This window comes from Athene noctua, chromosome 1 (assembly GCF_965140245.1).
Source record: "Athene noctua chromosome 1, bAthNoc1.hap1.1, whole genome shotgun sequence".
In the NCBI taxonomy this organism is placed as follows: Eukaryota; Metazoa; Chordata; class Aves; order Strigiformes; family Strigidae; genus Athene; species Athene noctua.
This window is the reverse complement of record NC_134037.1, coordinates 148298395-148319514: the sequence shown is the minus strand read 5'-3', so window position 1 is coordinate 148319514 and position 21120 is coordinate 148298395. Positions and strand designations below refer to the sequence as shown.

At 49.0% G+C, this 21120-nt stretch overlaps 1 protein-coding gene across 1 annotated transcript in view; it reads right to left on the bottom strand.

Annotated features, from left to right (window-relative positions):
* Window positions 1–20796, bottom strand: part of LOC141958149 (uncharacterized) — a 48277-nt gene extending 27481 nt beyond the window's left edge. Inside the window, exon 1 of the mRNA XM_074900808.1 lies at window positions 20569–20796. The gene's annotated coding sequence lies outside the window, so the exon portion shown is untranslated. The remainder of the gene's footprint in view (window positions 1–20568) is intronic.
* Between the last annotated feature and the right edge of the window lie 324 nt (window positions 20797–21120).

Genomic DNA, 21120 nt, shown 5'->3' with positions numbered 1-21120 from the left:
TTTGGCACCATGCTTTAAATCCATTCATAAACTGAAGGCAGTGCAGAACTCAGCACTCTCTTAGATAAGCCGTGTCTCTCACCCACAATCATTCTCGCATTTGTGCTCCATTTTTATGCCATCTGACCACTGGTTTCCAGACAGATTTTAACATGTTCCTGTTGACCTCTAGTGCTTCGCATACCAGAACCCTTCCCACCTGAGAAATCACCTTTTATATTTCGAGAAGCTGTAGAAAAGACTTTGGGTATTCTCACACAGCTACCTAGGAGAGTAGAGCTGAGGGTTGTTCAGTCTTTAATTTGCCATTGTTTGCTGGTGACAGTCTGATGAAATTGCTTGAGTTATAATGAAGACAGTTTTCATTATCTGTCATTTAAAAATGTCAAGGGAGCTTAGACTGAATAGATAGGTGCTACCTGTTGTTTCAAATAGTTTTTGATGAAGGAAATACATTTCAAAAGTACCAGTCACTGATTTACAGGTGCTGTACAAAGATTACATAAAACACTGAGATCCCTCCAAAGAAAACAAGCAGGTTTCCCCCTTGCTCTTTAGTTTAGACTTATCAGTGTGGTGCTGACTTTCTTCTGCAGTAATCATCAGAGCTTTCAGATCTGCAAGATCCTAGATGATAGAGGATGATACCAACAAAAGCAGGAGCCTTATTAGAGGGCACTCGAGAGTTTTGGCTTAGCTACATGAATGCTTCACTCCTGTTCTTGTGCATTTTTACTTGTGCACTTTTATCGTGCAAACTCTGGACCACTTTAGCAACAGATGCCATGACTGGACATGCTTCTGCCCAAACATTTTGCTAGTCCCTCTCTGCTGAAGGTGTTGGCCTCTCACAGATGAACTGCAGTAACAGACTGCGTGAATGTTCCTAGTCCATCTGAGCACAAAATCTGCCAGCTTATTTTAAATCGTATCTGTTTATTCCCTAGCATGAATACATCTGCTTACAATACCTGCCTTGCAGGTCCTGAGAGACACCTAGGACAGCATATTTTTTTCTGTCTAGATCCTTGTATTTTAGAGCATCCAGTTAAGATGTGAGATGGTGCTGCACAGGGGACCTGCCTGGGTAATATAACTGATGGGATACACTCCCTGTGCCTTAGCCTGCTTACAAGATGGGCTATTCCAACACACAATCCGTACCTTTTGCCTGTCCTTTCTGTCAAAGCAAGACAAAATGAATGCCAGCAGTCCAGCCAACATGCAGGGAGTGCAGGTAATACTCTGTCTACAGTGTCTTTAAGAACCACTTGCATTTTTGGTAATTGCTTTTATATGAGTATCCAGCATCAACGACTGTACCATGAATCTCTTGTGAACATTGAAATGCTGAAGCACAGGTACCTTCCACTTCAGAATCAGATAACAAAGATTGCTGCTGCTTTGTCCAGTAACACAACTTCAGCCTGCCTGGGACCCATGCAAGTCAGCTGGCTTCCTCATCCAGGTCCCTATTTCCCCCATGTGCAGAGACTGCCATGTCCCCCATGGTGTCCCAGCTCTTGGTGGTATAGATGATGTTCAAAACTAAGATTTGATGACAAAGAGGAAGGAGAGAAGGACTGAGCCTTAGGATGGTGGACTCTGAAAGTCACAGATGTGGGGAAGAAATAAGAGTTGTTCTGATATTTGATCATTTCCATGTCTTGTTTTCATTAGGACATTTCCCAGGCATGCAGTTGAACCATCCTTACAAAGCATCTCCCAAAGAAAAGGGTTTACGTTCCTGGCAACACATTCCAAAAAAACACGTCCCCAGCTCCCTGCTGCCATAAGCAAGCACAACTCCAATGATTTCAATAAAGCTGCATTTTCTGTGGCCCTAAGGCTATAACACTACAGTAAACAAAGCCAGATATTGTAAGCCTTTAGGGTCTGAATGCAAGTCTTCAATGTCTTAACACATACGATCCACCAAAAGATGGCTCAACCCACACCTTCAGCTGGCTGTCACAGAGCTCTTTCACCCACCAGCAGAACATGAATCCCAGGGCCTCATCCTGAGGCAGAGCGGTGGCTGGTGGACCTCAGCCTGCTCCTCACGGGCACTTCCCCTTGAAAGGGCAGCGGTACCTCCGCCTCTGTGCTGTGTCAGCACTCCCAGCCTCCCCACTGAGTCCTCTGCCCTCTCCAAAAAGAAACCCCTCACCTCACTCTAATGGCCATGAGGATGATTTCGAGCAATAAAATGCTGATACCAAAACCAAATGACCTTACAGTTTCAGCTGCTTACCACTCTGGTTTCTTGACTTCTCCATTATACAGCTTGTTTTCCCTTTACATCTAAAACATCCAAACAAACACCACTCCCTCCAAGCATGGGACAGCTCGAGGCTGTTACCAGACTAGGTCTGGTATCCGCTGGCACATGCTGAAAGCAGACCCATGGTTCAGATGACAGCCTACATCCTGGAGTAAGAAGGATGTAATTCTGGATAGTTGCTCAGGACTGAGTGAACACAGCAAATGAATGGTCTTTCCAGCATCAAAAGTGGTCCCTGAAGGCCAGCAGTAAGGGACTTGGGCTTGATAATACAGTCTGGGGAATGTACTGCACACAGATCCAGTAAGTAATGTTAAAAATCCATAGGCAGAGGAAATGTTTTAAAACAGAGGAGGAAAATCTACTTGAAATCAATACCATGAAGGTCTCTAAAAGGAAACACTCTGCAAAAAAAGGACACATTTGCCACATATAAATCTTTAATGATATCTTGTAGTTCTAACAAAGCCTTTTTAAAAATAAAAAAACCCCAAACCAGATACTGTAATACACCTGATAAAGCAATCATCCTCACATGGCAAAATATGATTTTCACACCTGGTAAATGAAATGACTCTGCTGCATCCTGAGGCCAGGGTTAGGGGCTAAGGTGAGCTGTTAATGGAAGATTAGAGACCACATAACGGCTCTTCAGGGAGCACCTTTCAGATGCTCTTTTCATGTACAGTAGCGCACAGTGATCAGAAGGCACTGGCAGCACATACTAAAGTCACTGTCACTGACAGTGGTTCTAACTGTGCAGTCGCCCGTTGATAGCTCGGGTTAAGATAGCCAGCTTGCATGCCAGCACTCCTCTGACTCAGGATAAGGCTCACTCTCTTGCAAGAGCAATCCTGTATTCTTTCATCTCCCTCCTGGCATGCCTGCTGCAGCACACCAGGGTTAACCACTCACTCTCCTCACAAACGAAGAGTGAAGCTATAGAGCCAAGACAACAAACTTTTTGACTGCATACAGCTAAGGCCTCTGAGCCGTTAAAAGAAAAGCATGCAGTGAAAATCAAGGAAAATATTGATCACAGACCATGCTGGCAGAAACCGGATGGCATCAGAATCTGTCCTGTATCAGCATTCGAGACTGCTAGATTCAGGCAGGATGGCTACGCAGTTTGCCAATCACTCGGGAACAAGAGAGAAGAGAGACCCGCAGGGAGGCAGCAGGCCCCAGGGACATGGATATTTGCAACAAAAAATCCGAGTGGAATGAGCAAGAGGAAGAGGTAAGGAGAGATAGATACACTACGTGCTCTAGCACCAAACAAGACACGTGGCTTAACAAGACGCCTTAGAGTATCTGGCTCCATAAATTAGACTGTGATTCCCAGTCTTTAGCTCCCAGCTCCTGCTGATTTCTGTGGATAAAGGGGATGTTTGTCACTCCCAAGATCAGATGCCAGATCGAATGCTTTTCAAGAAGTACACAGATGAGTATGTTCCTAGGGAAGAATGAGCTAGAGCTAAGCCTTCAAATGAGCACAAGGAGAACCTCCTGCCCACAGACAGGAAAGTGGTAACCTCCTTCACTTCCTTTGTGGCTTTAACCTAAACCACAACTCCTCCCTTTGGGTTAGGAGTCTCTTCCACTCATTCAGATGTTTGTCAGCTTGTCTCTATAATACCCAGCATCCGTCGCTGCCACATAAGAAAAAAAAAGGTCTCTTCTTTTTTCCTCTCTCCCACACCTCTACTGCTGTTTCTTTCCTAAACAAGAATGGCTTCAATGCATGGCAAAGCAAGTTTAAACTATAGCTCTTTGGGCACAGGCAGAGAAATCAGCAACTGCAACACGAGGGAGCAGGGAGAAAGGAAACGTTGGCATACAGGCTACACCAACATTTGGGAACGCTGGCAGTGAGGAAATGTTGCTGCCAGCAAGAAGAGTGATGCCAAACCAACTCACAGGGCTTTTCCATGAGCACTCCTTCCCAGGCCAGGGTGCAACATCCCTACTTCTCCCCAAAAGAGCTCCAGAGCATGGATGAGGTGCTGAAAGCAGGGGATAGAGGGGGCCAAGTGCAGGGAAGAGCTGTGCTCACAGGAGGCCTTTTGCCCGTGCATATGGAGGTGAGAAGGACAGGTTCCATCATCCCTAATGTGGGATATCAAGTAGGGAGAGGCGGCAGCTCCCCCCCCCCCCCAAGATTCCATCATCTGTGGAAAGGAGGTTTAATGATGGAGAGACAGTAACTCCCACCCAAAACCCTCTGGTTCTAAAGCCGGGTTAGATACCCTCTGGTATCTAACCTTATGATACACGGGTGATGTTGGGGTTTTTTAGACAGAGTTGGGCCTTGTGAAAGATTTGAGCAGTACTGCACAGGCATTTTTTTCTACCTTACAATTGCCTATACCAGGCAGGCAGAGAGGTACTCGGGAGGTAATCTCTCCCACTGCTCCAACTGCAACGCACCAGGCAGCCACACTAGTGTCCAGTGATACAGTCGCTTCCTTGTTGCCCCCAACTCCTAGTGCAGTTTGAGACTATCTAGGGTGAAAGGGAATGCTTTTTATTCCTTCGAGATTTCAAATCATTGTTCTATATCTGATCAGGGAAAAAAAATAGTTTTGGAAATTTTCAAAACAAGAAACTATGACCAAATGAATTAAATGCAAGACTTCATTTTACCTTCCCGAAGCACTTCATTTTCACAGCTTCACAACTTTGCTCAATTTTTTTTTCAAGATGGGACAGGGAACTGGAATCAACTTTTCCCAAAAATAGCAACAGTTTTTGGCAAATCAGCAGTTTTCTAAGAAAAATGTATCACTGGAGAAAAATCCTAACAAAACCTAGTTCTATTATTTCCTCCCAGTACCACACAAGAATATGCCTCCGTGGTGTAATTCAGCCTTAAGTTTCATAGCAACTCTGATTCAGACATATTGCACACACAGATATTAGAATATGCCTTTGACATCATGAAAGCAATGCAAAATAGTATATATACAATATGGCCAAGCAATGCTGCTATGGAAACCCTTGCTTTGAATTCCCACATATGGGGTGTTTAAATTCTTATCCCTAATATTGCTTTCACAGAATTTTGTGTATTTTATTTCCTTGCTCAAGACACGTCCCTCTTTCTGGACTCTTCCCCTTAGAAAAGAAAGACGGTTTTGTGGGTGAAGCAGAAGGTGATGAGATCTGCACCGCATTCCTGGTGTTCCTTACACACCACCTCCATGATCTACATCAAGAGGAGTAACTGATTTGTGCCTCAGTTTATGCAGCTGTAAAATGGAAACAAGCTGATGTTTTACTTCGGATATGACTTGAATGTGCTCTGAAATCCTTTGTGACAGCCAGAAGATACATGCATCCTTATTCCTATTTGTTACTTTCCGTAGGCGAGGAGTTACTGTCCTCTACAGACCTATGCTGATGATCTCTCTATATTGAAGAACCAAATCAGGAAGTACAGTCGCCCACTCATGTAGCGAACAGATAAGTAATAAAGCAGCGCACTTGCCAACTCCTAAGGAGGTGGTTTCTTAAAAAGACATAAGAAGCTTTCATGTTTTGAAGCTGACTAATTTCAGAAAGTTCCCGTTTCGCTCTCTTTTTCTTAAACTTCTTTGAAAAATGTCTGTTTACCCGCTCTTCTGAAGCGTCTTCTGCTAGGGAGGGTCAGACCAGCTAGATTAAAGGTAACAGTGCTGGAAGAAAAGCGGACTCTTTATCTGTCCATCTCCTCCACCTGCACGGTGCTCCTGGTGACCCTAGCGGTACCTTTCGGGTTTCGCCCCGACAGGGAGAGGATGCTGCAGCCAGCAGCAGCCATCTGAAACTCTGCCGACTGCTTCAGGGTGCAGCGCATCCCAGGACCCACGGCACCACCTCCTGCAAAATTTGAGCAGAATGTGCAATCTAATAACGATCACCCAGCAGCCAAACAAACTCACCCGTGCAATCCAGTGATCGCAAATGCAGATTAAGTTACTTGCATTTGTCTGATGGTGTAATTGCCAGACTGCACATTCAAATGAGTATTTGTTTAACTGTGTGATATACAGATAGAGTTTATGCACTTGAGGCCAAATTCACCCCTGTTGTAATTTCCCTAACTCCAGTAGCAATTACTCAAAGGATTAATTTGGCCCACAGTGTTTCCTAGTATATGTGATTCATCATTTCTTTCCTATAACAAAGAATAATACACTGTTTCAATCAGTGGTGATGTCCTGGCCTCCTTGAGGTTGCCGGACTCCCTGTTTAATCAGACATAAAACAAATCACTTGCAGAGGCAGAGGCGTATAAGCGTGCTTTAATTACAATATTGTAACACCAATTAGAGATCTATCTAATCGAGGACTCAGTACTTCCTACTCGGGTATTACTCCCATGTTGGGATAATTACTGCTAATTAAGCTCGGAACTAATTAGCCCAAATGATCTCATTTATACCAACATAGATGACTTCTAGGAGTTCACACACACAAAAAAAATCCAAGGGTGATTTTATCATTCCTGGACTCATCAGCACCTTGCTTTTGAAATGGACTGTCCCTCCCCAATGGATAAGCCCTGTTAAAACTCAAGTCCCAGATCTCAGATGATCTCAGATTCTCCCAAGGTAGAGAAATGCTCTCTGAAGGCCTTTCAGTTGGTTGGTCCAAGTCACCTTCTGCTCTAATAGACAGTGGATTAACAGAGCCGTGTCCCATCACGGCCTGGTTCATTTGAAACCTACAGGCCGTTCTCACACAGCTACACCTACAGCTTCTCAGTGCACTTAGCACTACCTATACCACCACGGTTGCTGCACAGATTAAGGAGGTTTGCTATAGGGTGTTCACTGATAATAACTTAAAAAATTATTTCTTAAACACACCAATAGCCGTATGTACTTGTTGCATGATTTGCACCAATGCTGTGAGCATAATTAGAAATTGCATCCCAATACTGTTTAGTAATGGTGACTCAACTGTGCTGTATGTGCTGGCTGAGGGAAGAGGCTGACTCTAGCTAATGGTGTTCCTTGCAAAGCCTGTCTGTGCTACAGGACTCCCTGTGTTCACACAGTCCGACTGTTTCTAACAAAGTTGGATTTCCACTGCAGTTGGAAAAACAAAGGACAGCCCATGAGGCTGGGTTTATGTTGCAGCTTCTCCACCTCTCCTCTAAGCCCAGAATTTCTGCACCAGCTCAGCACTGAGATTCTCAGATATAAGAGACGCCAAGGCAACTACCGTTTAGACCTGGCTTATGGAAACAGTTGCAGGCAGGCAGTAGGTAAGGTGTTTCCCACATAATGTTGACATGGCTGAACTGGTGGGTAAAACAAAGCTTAAAAACAAAACCTCTAAGCACTGCATTTTTGTCTGGGTATTTTGGAGACTATGACTTGGCCAGGATTTCAACAGCTGCTTCTCACCCAAAGATGGTTTGCACCAGTAGTGTGACTTCCTCTGCACTCTTTCCTGATTTCGGTTTCATGCTGAGTGAAAGAAGAATGCCACCTACCAAAATACCAGTCCCACCTCTCAAAGTGACTGGACATCTCTAAAATGCAAGCAAGGACTAGTACGCAAGAACTGGCTGGGAGCACCCATCCTGGCACACACCTGTCTGAACCACAAACGTGCACCTTGACACCTCTGCTTAGCCTGTCACATCAGCCGAGGCTGCAAACTGGTGGGTCTCTGCTATCGTAAAGTACTGGTAAGTCAAGAACGGTTCAGTCACGTTCACTGCACAGGCCATCTCTTTCTGTACATCCCTTCTTCCAACTCCTGCCTCAAATTCAAGCCTTCCAGGATCCACTTCAAGGCGCAGCATGTAGTAAAATCTGCTTTCTCTTTACTTTTGGCTTTCTCTCACCAGCTGCCTTTATTACTCCTAAAGCTTCCTCCTAAATACTTCATTTTCTTATGCTTTCTCGTACTTCGGGCTGGAATCCTGAAGATGCTGACCCCAGGAATTCACCATTGTCTCCAGGTCTCCTTCCAGCCTGCCCCTTTATCCTCACAGTGATCACTGTTCCCTGGTGAGGCACAGATACCCTCCCTTTTCCCCTTCAAATGCCGCCTGAACAATCTTCTCTTTTCCAAAGCCTGTCAAAACTGAGCCCAGCAGGATTCCCTACACCAAGCTGACCTGGTTACAATACCTCCTGGAACTGATCCTCCAGCTGTCTGTGAAACTTCTGTAGAAATGCCACTTCTCCATGCAGTACCATTAGCAGAAGATTAATAAATAATGCACAGGAATAACACAATCCCCAATAAACAATGTACTACTTCTCCTATTTTCTTAAGTGAACAACATGGATCCTAAATCTGATCTCCCCCTCCACTTGTTACCCAGTCCTCATCTCGGCTACCAAACTCTCTCCTCCCTCCCCTGGCAAGCCTGTCATTCCTTTCTTCCCAGCTGCCAAGGCTTTCACTGCTACGCCCTCCAGCCCAAATACTCCAGCATACACGAATGCAAGCATCCACACACATATCAGGTTGCATGTTGAAAATGCACATGCTTCCATATGCTGCAATACAGTAGCCCATAGCCCACTGCATCGTATTTATTTGGGTATCTGCTGGAACCCCTGAAGGAAGAGGTGAGTTGGAGGAGATCTCATGGAAACAAAATCACTGAACCCAAAGTCTGAGCAAGACAGCGGTAGATATATGATCAGGGCAGCGTTCAGCAGAAGCACACATTGGGCCCAGGGGGCCTCTCTGAATGGCATCTTTAGCGTTAAAAGGGAAGAATTCAGGAGCTTTAGATCAGAAGTGCATCCCAGCTGGGCATTAGACTCTAATAAATAAGATGCTTTACACTGACAGAGTGCCAGAAACCTCCTAACATCCTCCCCAAGCTCTGCATACAGGCACTTCAGTCGATGGTGGTTTGGATGGCATAAACCAAGCAAACAAGCTCCCTACGTAACAGAGGAGGGAAAGGAAGCAACATCCTGGTGGAGGAACATCAAGTCACAACCACCACAGAAAGCACCATGAATGCTCTAATTTGGGACTACAATAAGTCCTTCAGGACAGGGACTGTCTCTTTCCGGTGTCTGGAGAGCACACTGCACAATGGGTTCTCAGTCCCGTATCAGCACTTCAGTATGCAGTGTACAAATATTTACTGTCACCAGTGGCCTGCAAAGACAGGCCGCCTCAGATGGACCTCCCCAGGGGCACCTCCAGGGGATGATGGATGTTTAAGTCAGTGACCTAAGCCCCACACCTGGGGAGCTTGCTGTGAGTCACGGTTCACTATGTCCTCCTTCCAGACAGGTTCCCTCAGTTATTTTCAAACACAAATTTGGGGATTTTAATACTTTTTTTTTCAGAGCAAATCCCACAGTCATATTCAGGGTCTGCCTACATGCAGAGGCCTAGTTGGTGGCCAGCCCTGTGTGGGCCTACATGGTCAACCCTGTATGTGAAGAGGAAGAAAGGGCAAGGGAACAGACATGGGCCAAAACCAACCAAACTCTTGTTCTCCCGGAGCACTAACCACTGGGAAACATCCAGAGTCCCAGCAGCAAGATGGCAGGAGAGCAGGGACACTGGCCCTGTCCCCTCCCATCCTGAATATCTGGGCTGGTACAGGCTGCATTTTCAAAAGGAAAGCAAAGGGGTTGCTGCTTACTGCAGGCAGCTGCCAGGTTCTTATCCTCAACCCTCCCAAGAGCCCTGGCTCAGGCTCTTGTTGCATAAGGCAGGGACACATCTCTAAGCCTAAGGTTTAGAAACAAGATGTATTTATTTGTTATTATTTTCAGTTATCTCAGTGCAGTAAAGGTCAGAACACTTATCTTCTGGGGTTGGTGCCTGCTGCCACTCATGTGATTCAAAACCAATTGTATGATTTTTTCCATACTTCTCAGGCAGAAAAAATCCAGTGAGAATGAAACCTGATACAGGGCATGTTCTAAAGAGGATCTGTGGGAAACGAGGATCCACCACAACAGGAGGAAGGGGAGGCTTGTGGGCATTCCTGGGTACCTCCTCCCCAGTCCCCATTAGACACAAGAAACATGAATAAAGATGGTGGGGAGGCCACAGCCTTTTACTCAAGTTTTAAGCAAAGCTGATCTTGAGGACTGGAGTAGACAGTGTCACCTACATGATACTCCCAGAGTGGCATTTTGGGTGACAAGACCCAAGGACATAGCTGCATGTCCTGTGCCCTGTACACAGGCTGGTCTATAACCTCTGAGATTAATTTATGCAAAACACAGGAAGATGTGCTTTTTCCTTTTGCAGTGAATGACTTCATTAACCTTTCAGGAGCTTGCTAATAGTGAAGCAGAAGCAATGGAAAAATCACTCTTCCCAGGGAAGGGGACTTCTGCCATGTTGCTAATAGCATGTACCTGGGAGAGGCCAAAGACAGCAGCAAACAATGGACCCTGATCTAGTAATACCCTGCCTTCCCCCTCTGCTCTCCAGACCCTCCTGTTTCTGCCCTGCTCTTACAATGGTCCTTCTCCCCTAGCTGCTGACAGCTCATGGCATGGCCAGAGAGACGAGGAAGCCAGATGGGAAGGCAAACAAGGCAGAGGAACACGATTCAGGAAAGAGTCTGGTGAGAGACCTAGCCCAGGGGCAGAGCGGGAGGGAAAGAGCAGGTAAAACAGGTGAAGCAAGTATGAAAAGGAGAGAAACTGTGGGAAATATGGGAAAAGGTGTATGGCACCCTGCATGGACCATGAGGGATACCATCTCGGCATGCTAAGGAAGGGTCGATCTGTTGCAGAGACAGAGGGGAGAAATCAGGAACCGTCTGATTACAAGAGCTGAGGCTCGTGACTTAGGAGCCTGAGACTGAGTCACACCTGGCAGGGGCAGATGTGGTGCTACTCAGAAATGGAGCTGAACTCCACTGGAGGCCAGAAAGTCACTATGCCCTGTCCTGCAGGACACTGGATGAACTTCAATGCACAGCCATCTGCGTGACCTCTTTGTGCTTTGCTGTCAGGAACACCTGATGAGCCCTGATTTGGCCAGCTCTCCCATCAGCCTACCAGCAGCCAACTCTCCCTGCCTGAGGGAGAGGACTTCTCCACACCACATGTGCCCACTGTGGGAGGCAAAACAGAGTCCATGAAGTGATACCCAAAAGGCACCACCTTTCTCTAGTGGCTGGCCAGGATCCCTGCAGCCAAAATGCTGTCTCTGCAGGGAGGTGGTTAAATAGGCTGCATCCACTCAGGCTGACTTGGAGGCAACTCTATCCCACATCAGATAGTGGGATAACCTCTGCGTGGGATCAGATGGCTCTCTCAGGCAGATGGGAGAGGGGTTCTCCTTAATGCAGTGACCCTGCTGCTCCTGTCCCATCCAAAGAGCAATTCTCGTCCCCTGCCAAGCACGGGTCTCCCAGGAACAGAGCACAGCTGTCCTGACCTGCTGGGCACCGGCTTGCTGGCTGAATACAACTCTCCAACAAGTTGCAGAGGTTTCCCCAGATGTTTGGTGCTAGTCCTCTCCCTCTTCCATCACGGCTTTCCCTGGCAGAGCATGGGACCCTGAACTCAGGTGGAGTGACACAAAAGAACAGTCACCCTCCTCTTGACAACCACAGATGTCTCCAAGCAGCCAAGAAGAACACAGTCCACGTTTTCAGGGCAGTGTGTCTAGAGCCAGGGGGGAAGCTGGGGGAATGGGAGTAGGATAACAGGCCAGAACCAAAACAAGTCATGAGGTCGTGTCCAGGGAGGCAAGGTGTGATGCCAGGAGACAAAATTTGAGACAAACTCCATAAGGCTCTCAGGCAGAAATAAAGTACTCGGACATTGAAGTGACAACTGTGCCGCAGCTCAGAACAAGACCCGAGGTAGTCCCATACCAAGCCGGCAGCACAGAAGCAGAGGGAGCCTCACCTTGTTCTGTCAGAGGGCAAGCTCCTGCCTGCCTGGCCCGCAGCAGGCCATGGCCACAGCAAGGGACTGTCCAGCTGATCCCACACCTTATCCTTCTCAGTCAGGCCCTGGCCAGCCAGCCCTGCCGGCACCTCCCATTCAGCTGGGCTGCAGAGACACGCAGCCATGGACAACAAAAAGGTCCACATCAGAGAGACACGTAAGGGAGAAATACGGGGGATAAACTAGAGAGAGGCGATAGGAAGAGTGTGCGGCGCACGAATAGTGGGGGAGGGTAGAAGATACAGGGTGAGAGAAGAAAATGACATGAACAGAAGGAAGGGAGCTACAAATAGAAGGGGATGTGGAAACAGCAGAGAGAGACAGATTGCAAGAGCGGTGGAAGTAGAGGAGACCTAGAGGGACAGAATATAATAAGAACTCTTAAAATGAAAGGGAAAGGGAGGAAGGGAGAGGAGTGGAGATGGATTTATGGTGTCCTGAAGAAGGAAGACAAAAACCCTGCACCTTCTTAGCTTTCAAAGGTTTTGTGGAAGCAGAGTGAAGAGTTGTCATCCTCATTTTAAGAAGGGAGGGACCAAGGCACTGAGACTGAGAGAGGCAGTGAATGAGTGAGATGGTAGAAAGGAGCTTAGCTGCCTACTTAAGAGTCTTCCATCAAAGATACAGTTGAAGAAGTCTTGACTTTCTTTTCCTGAGCACACCAGAGAGAGCCCACTACCCAAAGATGGTAGGAAGAGGGCCTGCTAGAAGATCAAGACATAACCCAAAGTAACACAGGAAAAAGAACAGCATCTGCTCTTTTTCACCAGCACAAAGGTCTCTGAAGATATGGATTTAGACATACACAGAGTAATTAAACCAAGAATGCACCAAAACAAGCAGTGTCTGAGTGCTTACAGGAATAATTACTTGCAGGGAGAAGATGATGTGTTTCAGGTTCAGGTACCTGCCAACCCTACCAGCTTACAGCCAGCTGCAAGGGAGACCAAAGAGGGTTGCGCGGGAGGCTGTGCAATGGGGGATCTGCTCCTGCAACACTCACTAACACCTTTCTTTTGCAGTTGGTTTTTGGTTTTTTTTTGGTGTCTACTATTTATCCAGTTTAATTTGTACCACCACCTTTATGTTTCAACTGCCACTGTGGAAAACAGGCTTTTTTGTGCATACAAACAAACACCAAGCCCCCAACGCCACATACACCCAAGCCAAATATAGTTTGTAAGAGTCCTGAATAAACGAAATACCTGGTGCCTGCCTGCACTCCCATACACACATGGGCAAACAGAGCTTCCCAGTTACTCACTGCACACAGGAACCCAAAGGATCCGGTGTTTTCCTAACCTCAGACAACACTATTTTATGGCTTGCTAGTGCAGTAATTGTCTAGGATTCCCTCATCAATGAGTGACGAAGGTCTCTCTGCTATAAACTGATGTTAATGGCAGGTTGTGTACCTTGTTTGTTTATTGCCGAGGAGGAATGTTTGTCGTGGCTGTCAAGTTTATAAAAATATTCCCATGACTTCAGACAGCTTGGCATTTTTACATGCAGCTGAGAGAGTGGGTGAACGTACAGATGAAATATTGAAGAAACATTATTAAGGGAGGAAAGAGAATATCTCCTAGCACCACCAAGACAGCTTAGAAAGGCCAGGGAGGTCAGAGACATTTCTGAATAAAATGCTTTTTTTTTTCCCCTAGGGGTTTCTGAAGAGCTGGCAATAATTAAGCATTACAACACCTTTCTGGAGTAGATAAGTCAGCTGAGGCCGTCTGGGGTTAAAGGACTTGCTCGTGATCACACACAGCAAATCAGTGGCAGAGAGGAGAATTAAACCCAACAGGCTTAGCTTCCATTACCCAAGTCCTGCACACCTGGCTGATGTCCAGATCAAAGGATGGGAGCTGTGCTGACTGTGGACCTGACTGTCAAGCACAGGTCCTCCAAGACAGTATAGCAATTGGGCGAAAAGCTGAGCGGCAGGCATCCACCCTAACTTAAAGATGGTAATTGTGAAAACAAGTGACAGAAGGCTGGGAAGCAGTGCCTAGTTACGAACTGTGGTGCCAAGTGGATTAAATATACATCAATAGATTCAATTACAAAGAGCAGCATGCAAAATGGAAGTGACTACAGTCAAGGACCCAGGATGGCAAGAAATAACCCTAAAATATAATCACGGTTTTCAGTAGGAAGAAATCTGTGCTTCCAGACCTGGTGGAGAAGGCTCAGCCTTCCGTCTCCAGGGAGACTGTCCCAGGCCACCCCAGGCAGCGAACAGACAGTGACACCCAAGCCCCGAGGGCTAGTGAGAAGCCTGTGGGACTCAGGTTTAGTGGGCTGAGAGAGATCCATATCACCTAATGCCGAGCAGCCCTTTGTTATCGCTTGTCACCAGAGAAGCAGGAGAGTGAAGTGGCGGAGAAAGTGAGCTATTCCCCCGGCCCCCCTGGCCGCCCCTGCCTCTCCAGAGCAGAGCTGAGACGCACCCACTGAGTGAAAAGGAGGAAAGCTGTTCCACACTTCAGGAAGTCAGCACTGCCCTGGGCTGGAATATCCAAAGTCCCTCACCGGGGTCGATATTCAGCCCTGCCTCCACCTGTGCCCGAATGCACATTCTGTTTTGGGGGGCCCTGAAAGTACCAGATTTGGCAGAAGGCGAGGTCAGATCCTGACACCACTGGCCAACCCGGTGGTTCAATACTCCTTGTCTGTAGTGGGAACAGAAGCTCACCTCTTTGCTCTCCTTCTTTGCCCATGCATTTCCCCAGGATTTCAAAGAGTTATGAAATTATCATTGCAATCCTCCACCCAACTTCATCCTGTGCTTACCATGACACATGTACTACCCCGATCACTAGTAACGATTTAATTTCCTCCTTCTTGGAGTAAAAATAGCAAGGATAATCATTCAGCACTCCATACACACAGCTGCCACCTGAAAAATGCAGGTGAATGCAGTTAAATGAAAAGGCAAGTACCATCTCAGACCATTTTTTTGTACCTGGAGAACCAGACCAGCAGTATTTTGCATGCAAGATTACAGGTCTGTGTGTAGTTGCATTTTCACATTCCATTACTGCAATTGCACATGGCCAGTTACGTGCCTTAGCAGCAGCTTACAAAAGCGATTGCTGCTAAACATACAAAATCCAGCCCCCAGATGCACATGCACACAACTGAAAAACTGGTCCTTATTTTTCTGCTACAGAAAAAACATGTATTTGCTAGCTGCCTGCCCCCCTGTGCAAACACCACACCAGCATATTTCCTTGCACTTGTATTTGTATGTTGATCCACATATTCATTCGAGCCTTGCAATAACCTAACACGTACACAGCATTTTGTAATTAGAAGTGTCCCAAAAATGCAAAAAAGGCCCCAGTTTTTGCATAAAAAATTCTTCTCCCAGCAAGCAACTGTAACCACCTCTCCAGCCAGAATGTACTGTCTGTTTAAGACTCCAGAGAAATACAGCGCTAACCCTTTAAGACAGTAAGAGATGAATACTTTTTTTCATTTAAACTATAGGGGAGTTTTACCTAGATAGACTGCAATTTCCTGAGCTCGAGCCTGGCAAAGTGCCCAGGGCTAAGACCACCCCCCGCCCCCCACCTCCCCCCTTCTTTTGGCAAAAATTACCATGGCGTCTTTAATAGTCAGAAGTAGGTTTTAGGGCTTGGTTTTTACAAAAGATGCCGAGACAAAACTCAGTTGTAAGCAAGCTCGGGTACTGCAGAATTTCCTCCAAGAACTAAACTGATGCGCGACGTCCTAAGCGAACTATCCCCAAATACCCTACCAAGGGATGGTTCAGTACTGAGTCAGAGGGAAGCAGACTGAATCACAAATAGCTATTCCTGCAAACTGCTCTCCCCCCCTCAGCCCAAGTTTACAATCCGAGCAGTGACCAGGTTGCGGTTAGCTTGGGAAAGCTGATGAGATCACAGTCTGGGGAGATACAGCCTCAGACAGCCTTGAGTTTTTGTTAATCAGCTCCTTGTTTTGTGTGGAGGCACGGACAGCAGTTGTTATACCAGGTTTACCATATGTTTATAATATTGTTGTTATGGGAATTCATGTACAGTCCATGTCACTGGCAAGTTGCGCTGTTTTCTGCTGGAAGGACAAAACAGAATTCACTGTCCAACCGAGCACCGAGTGTGTGCATACTTCTAGCAAAATTTATCATGGCATGAGTCACGCTCGGTGCAAAACCGCACGCTTTGTTCGTGCGATGGTGTGCGAGCCCACCGTAGTGTCTGCACAGGAGCACGCAGCACTTCACAGCCATAAGCAAGCAATTCGGTGTGCTGCTTCTTCTCTGGGAGGTGGGCAAGCATTACCCCCATTTTACAGATTTCAAAAGGAAAAGCAATCCAAGCTTTAATGCAATTTCTCTAAGGCTGCCCATCAAATCAGTGTCAGGATCTCAAGTTCTGTGAGACCTCTGTGTCTGAGACCTCTGTGTTCAAGACCTCCATGTCCGAGACCACCATTTCTCAAACGTGCCAGATGAAGGATAAAGCAAGGGCAACATTAACTCCTTTAGGTGCGTAACTCCACATCACACAGCAAGAATATCAACTTCCCCACGTGTCCCAAAATGGTGTTTAGAGTTTGCTTATAGGACACGGGAATAATGTGTTTGTATGTGCAAGACTGTGACCAAAACTATGACGCACGAGACGACTGCACCCCTTAGGTGTAGGGCAGGAAGCATCGGTGGTACGTTCATCTCCAATAGGCAGGAGCAATGTCGGTGGCTCAAGTGGCTCTGCCATGCAGGGGCAACACCGAATAACTGCTGAGGAGAAATTCTCTTGCCTGATACCCACAAAATCCAGGCTGACAGAGTAAAATACATTTTATTTACTGGCAGCCCCACCGACTCCTGAGCCACTGCTGAAGATCTCGGAGACAAGAGCAGCTGACTGGAGCAACGCACAACCAGTTCAAAGGAAAACTGATTTACCCGTTTAGTCTCCTTCTAGACATCAGCAAACAGCATAAGAAATGGCCAACTCCCCTCCCCGCCTCTCCCCCGCCCCCGGCCCTGACACGTTGCCATTTTCTGTCCCCGTCTCCATGCAGCTAGTCACATCCCATGCCGTAGTTGAGGAGCGGTGTGCAGGGTTTAACTGTGCACGCGCTCTCCGGGGAAGGGCTGCATGGGATGCAACCGACTGTCCACAAAGGAGCAGAGGCAAGAGGCCAAGGCTGGTTATTGGCCTCAAGTCATACTTGCTGATCGGCGCGTCGAGGATTTTAAAGCGCACAGCTGATCAGATCAGCAGCTTGTCCTAGAAGGAGAAAAGTGACATAAAATATGCACAAGCCTTCCTTCTGTCCTGACAGCAGGTTGAGTTTTCAGATGATGTGGAAACAGCAGCCTGCTCTCCTCCCCCCAACATGGTCTCCTCTCGCGCCTTTGCTGCAGCGCTGCCGTCTTGTTCCTGACTCCAGAGACTCCGCTCCCTCCCCAGCCTTCATGCCGAGACTCAGGCTCTGGCCAGGGGGCTCCACGCCACTGTTTTTATGCCTGCTCAGCTCTTGGCCTTTCTTCTCAGCATGCCAAGCAGGGGCTCATTAGTGTTCCCTGTTGTTAAGCTTTTGCGGCTCAAGCCCATCCAGCGCCAAACTGGAACAGAAAGGACATCAAATCCCCATCCAGGGGGGTGCAAAACTTCCCTGTGCTGCCAGCCCAGGTGGAATTCAAACAGGTGATCCCAGAAAGGTGGAGCGTGCATGCGTGTGATCTGCATGTGCAGGAGCAGTGTGTGAGCTCTGTCTGCAACAAGCAGGCGCTGCTTCAGCTTCCTTCCAAAGAGAGCAACTTTGAGTATGTTTGACCCGAGATCAGTCCTCTGCATGTGTATGTGCATAACATTTTTATGGCGTCGCTTGTGCATGCAACGTCTGTGGTATGTGCCTGCTCCATCACAGGAACGCTGCCGTGAACAGAAAAGCTAAAATATGGCACATACTGGTTTTAAGCCTTAGCCGCCTCACATCGTAATTCATGCTATTGCAAAGTTGGCTGTCAGATACTACCACTACCAGGCTGATAGAATAAGCTATTATGTAAACTGAGGAAAACACAAGAATTGGGCCGTGTCGATGCAAGAACCATGCTTACAAGATGTGCACGTTGCCCCTCAGGAGGAAGAATGTGCTACACAAGCTGGTGTGTTTGCACGAACTTGCTGTTTCCATGCATGTGGAGGAGCTGGGTGCACAGGAGCGTTCATGATAAAGCTTTATTCCATCCCCACACGTATTTCCACAAGGGACGGATATTTTGTCCGTGCTGTTGCCAGATGCCAACATAATTAACAGAAATCTACAAAGACATTTTAACAGAAGGTCCCCCTACCAGAGAAGCCACCTATGGAAAAGGCAAACCAAACGCTCCCTCCCCATCCCCACAGCTGCAATCCTTTCCCAAGTCGCTATCACCCCTTGAGCTGGCTACAAAGATCTCTTCCCCCTACCAACTGCCCTGAACCCTGCTGAGTCAGAAAACTCAACCCCTGTTTCCTTTGGTGCCAAAAAGTCCTGATACATCACATGCAGCTTGGGTACGCTCCATCTTTGTTCATGTCCTGATTCGGTTCAAAATTCCCCCTCTTTTTAAAGCCCTCCAAGGAGACGGTCCAGGTCTTTCTTCCTTGGACATCCTTCCTCCCCGCTCCCCCATCTGTCTACATTCTCTCTCCACAGGTTTTCCACCCAGCATCAGAACCGTAGGTGCCAGAGCCACCGCCTCCTCCCCAGGTCCAGCTGCCTGGAACAGGCATTTTTTTCTCCCTACCTCACTGCCTGACAAGTCTCCTTTCAAACATGATCTGATACTTCTCCCCCTCCTGTGATGATAAACCTCCGTCTTTCTCCCTGCTTCTCACATACCTCCATCACTGGACTCTCTGAGTCTAAAGCGTGTGGGATAAAGGTATCATGGAAAATGTTACAGCAAATCATGGGGTTTTGCTTTGATTCTTTTTCTGCTTATTTATTTTTTTGAAGGGAGGTAACAAGTCAGAGGGAAGCTGGCTGAGATTTCTGCCATACATTTTTTTCACAGCAGCAGGATCCTCCATCTTCCTTGCTGGATTGAATAGGGTCTCAGGACAATTTAGACTCCCTCCCTCCCCCATCTCCCATTCCTGCTCATATTCTTCAACACACGATGCTCTCCTCCCAGCCCTGACTGGGAAAGCACATATCCTCACTCTCTCCCCCTCTTTCGGCTCCAGCCTCTCATAGGTTGTGTCAGGACATTAGGATGACGAACGTTTGTGCAGCTCGGATTCTCTTGTAGGTTATTTTTTAACAAAAAAACTAGAATCAATGAAACTTGAATGATGGCAGATGACAAACTTAAAAGACCTCGTGAGGATGCACCTCGCGTACTGGGAGGCTTTCTGAGCCTCATGCCAAAAGGAAAACATAACCCTCTCAATTTTAACCAAACCCAGCGCCGATGCTGTAATGAGGCCAGGCGTGAGGATCAGGGTTTCTATCCCCTCTGCCGGTTTTTTTTTTGTTTGCTTGTTTTTGGGGTTTTTTTTTTTTTTGCTCTTGCACATTCTCACCTCACCGACAGTAGGTTAACAGCCACAAAACCTCCAGCAAGCAAGCAAGCAGGCTTCACGCTGCCGCTCTCGCGCCGAGCTGGGTATTTATTTGCTGATAAACGGCAACGGTAAATACATCTGATTTCATCTCCCAACATCCAGGACGGAAAAAACATCTCCCACCCGCGCGGCAGACTTCCCGGGTCTGCCCTGCTCCGGAGGCAGAGGGATGGAGGAGCGACAAAAGGACTTTCCCACCCTCCCCGGGGCCGCCCCCGCGGGGCTTCACCCCAACGCAAGGCAGCGGGCGGCGGGCGCCCCCCCCCAAGCCCCCGCCGCCCCGTCCTCGGCCCGCCGCCCCCCCAAAAGCCGCCGGGACAGGAGCCAACAGGTGGAGGCGCTTTTTGTCCCTCCCGCGCTCGGCCCCGGCTCTCTCGCCCCCCCCCGCGCCGGTCCCGGGAACCCCCCCCCCCGCCACCGCCGTCCCTCCCTGCGCGCCGCCGCCGCGGAGGGGAAACCGAGGCACGGCGCGGCGGGGACGGCCGTCGACCGACCGCTGCAAAACTTTCCGCCCCCCCGCCGGGCCGGGGGGGGGGCGGGGGGGAGCCGGGCAGCGTGCCGGGGCTGACTGCGGCACACGCAGCCGCCCGCCCGCTCGCACACACATACCGGCGCGCACACGCCGCCCCCCCGGGCCGCGCCGGGGGAGCCGGCGGCGGGGAGGCGGCCCCGGGGGCGGCGGCGCCAGCCATCGGCCCCCCGCCGGCAGCGCGGCGCGCAGGCTGCCCGGCGGCGGGGCCGGGCCGAGCCGAGCCGAGCCGGGGCGGGCGGCGGGGCCGGCGCTTACCTGCCTCAGGCGGCGAAGGCGCGGAGCGGCATGTCGGGGGGCGGCGGCGGGGAGCGGGACCCTGCCGGCGGCGCGGCCTGCGCTGGCCGGGCGCTAGGGCAGCATCAAGGCAACTTAGGGGGAACCCTTGCGGGGCCTATTGTCTGCGCGGGGCGGCGGGGCGGCGGGGCGGCCTCCCCCCGCGGGCGCCGCGGCGCTTGGTACGGCCCAGGCATTCATGCCAAGCGGCTTTCACACATGGAGGCTTGTCTCCAGCGGCTGCTGACAAGCCACAAACAAGACGTCCCCCTCCCTCCTCCTCCCTCCTCTCTCCTCCTCCTCCTCCTCCTCCTCCGGCCTCCTCCATGCGAACTCCCAACTCCGGTGACAGGCGGGCGGGCCGGGCCCTGGCCGCCGCTCCCCGCGCCCGCACCCACCCTCCCCCGCCGGGGCGCGGGGGCAGGGGGAGGCCGCCCGCCGCCGCCCCGGGAAAATGGCCGGCGCCGAGCCGCCAGCGTGTGGCGGGGGGGGCGTCCCCAGCCTCCCCCCGCCGCTCCGGCGGGCTCCAGCCGG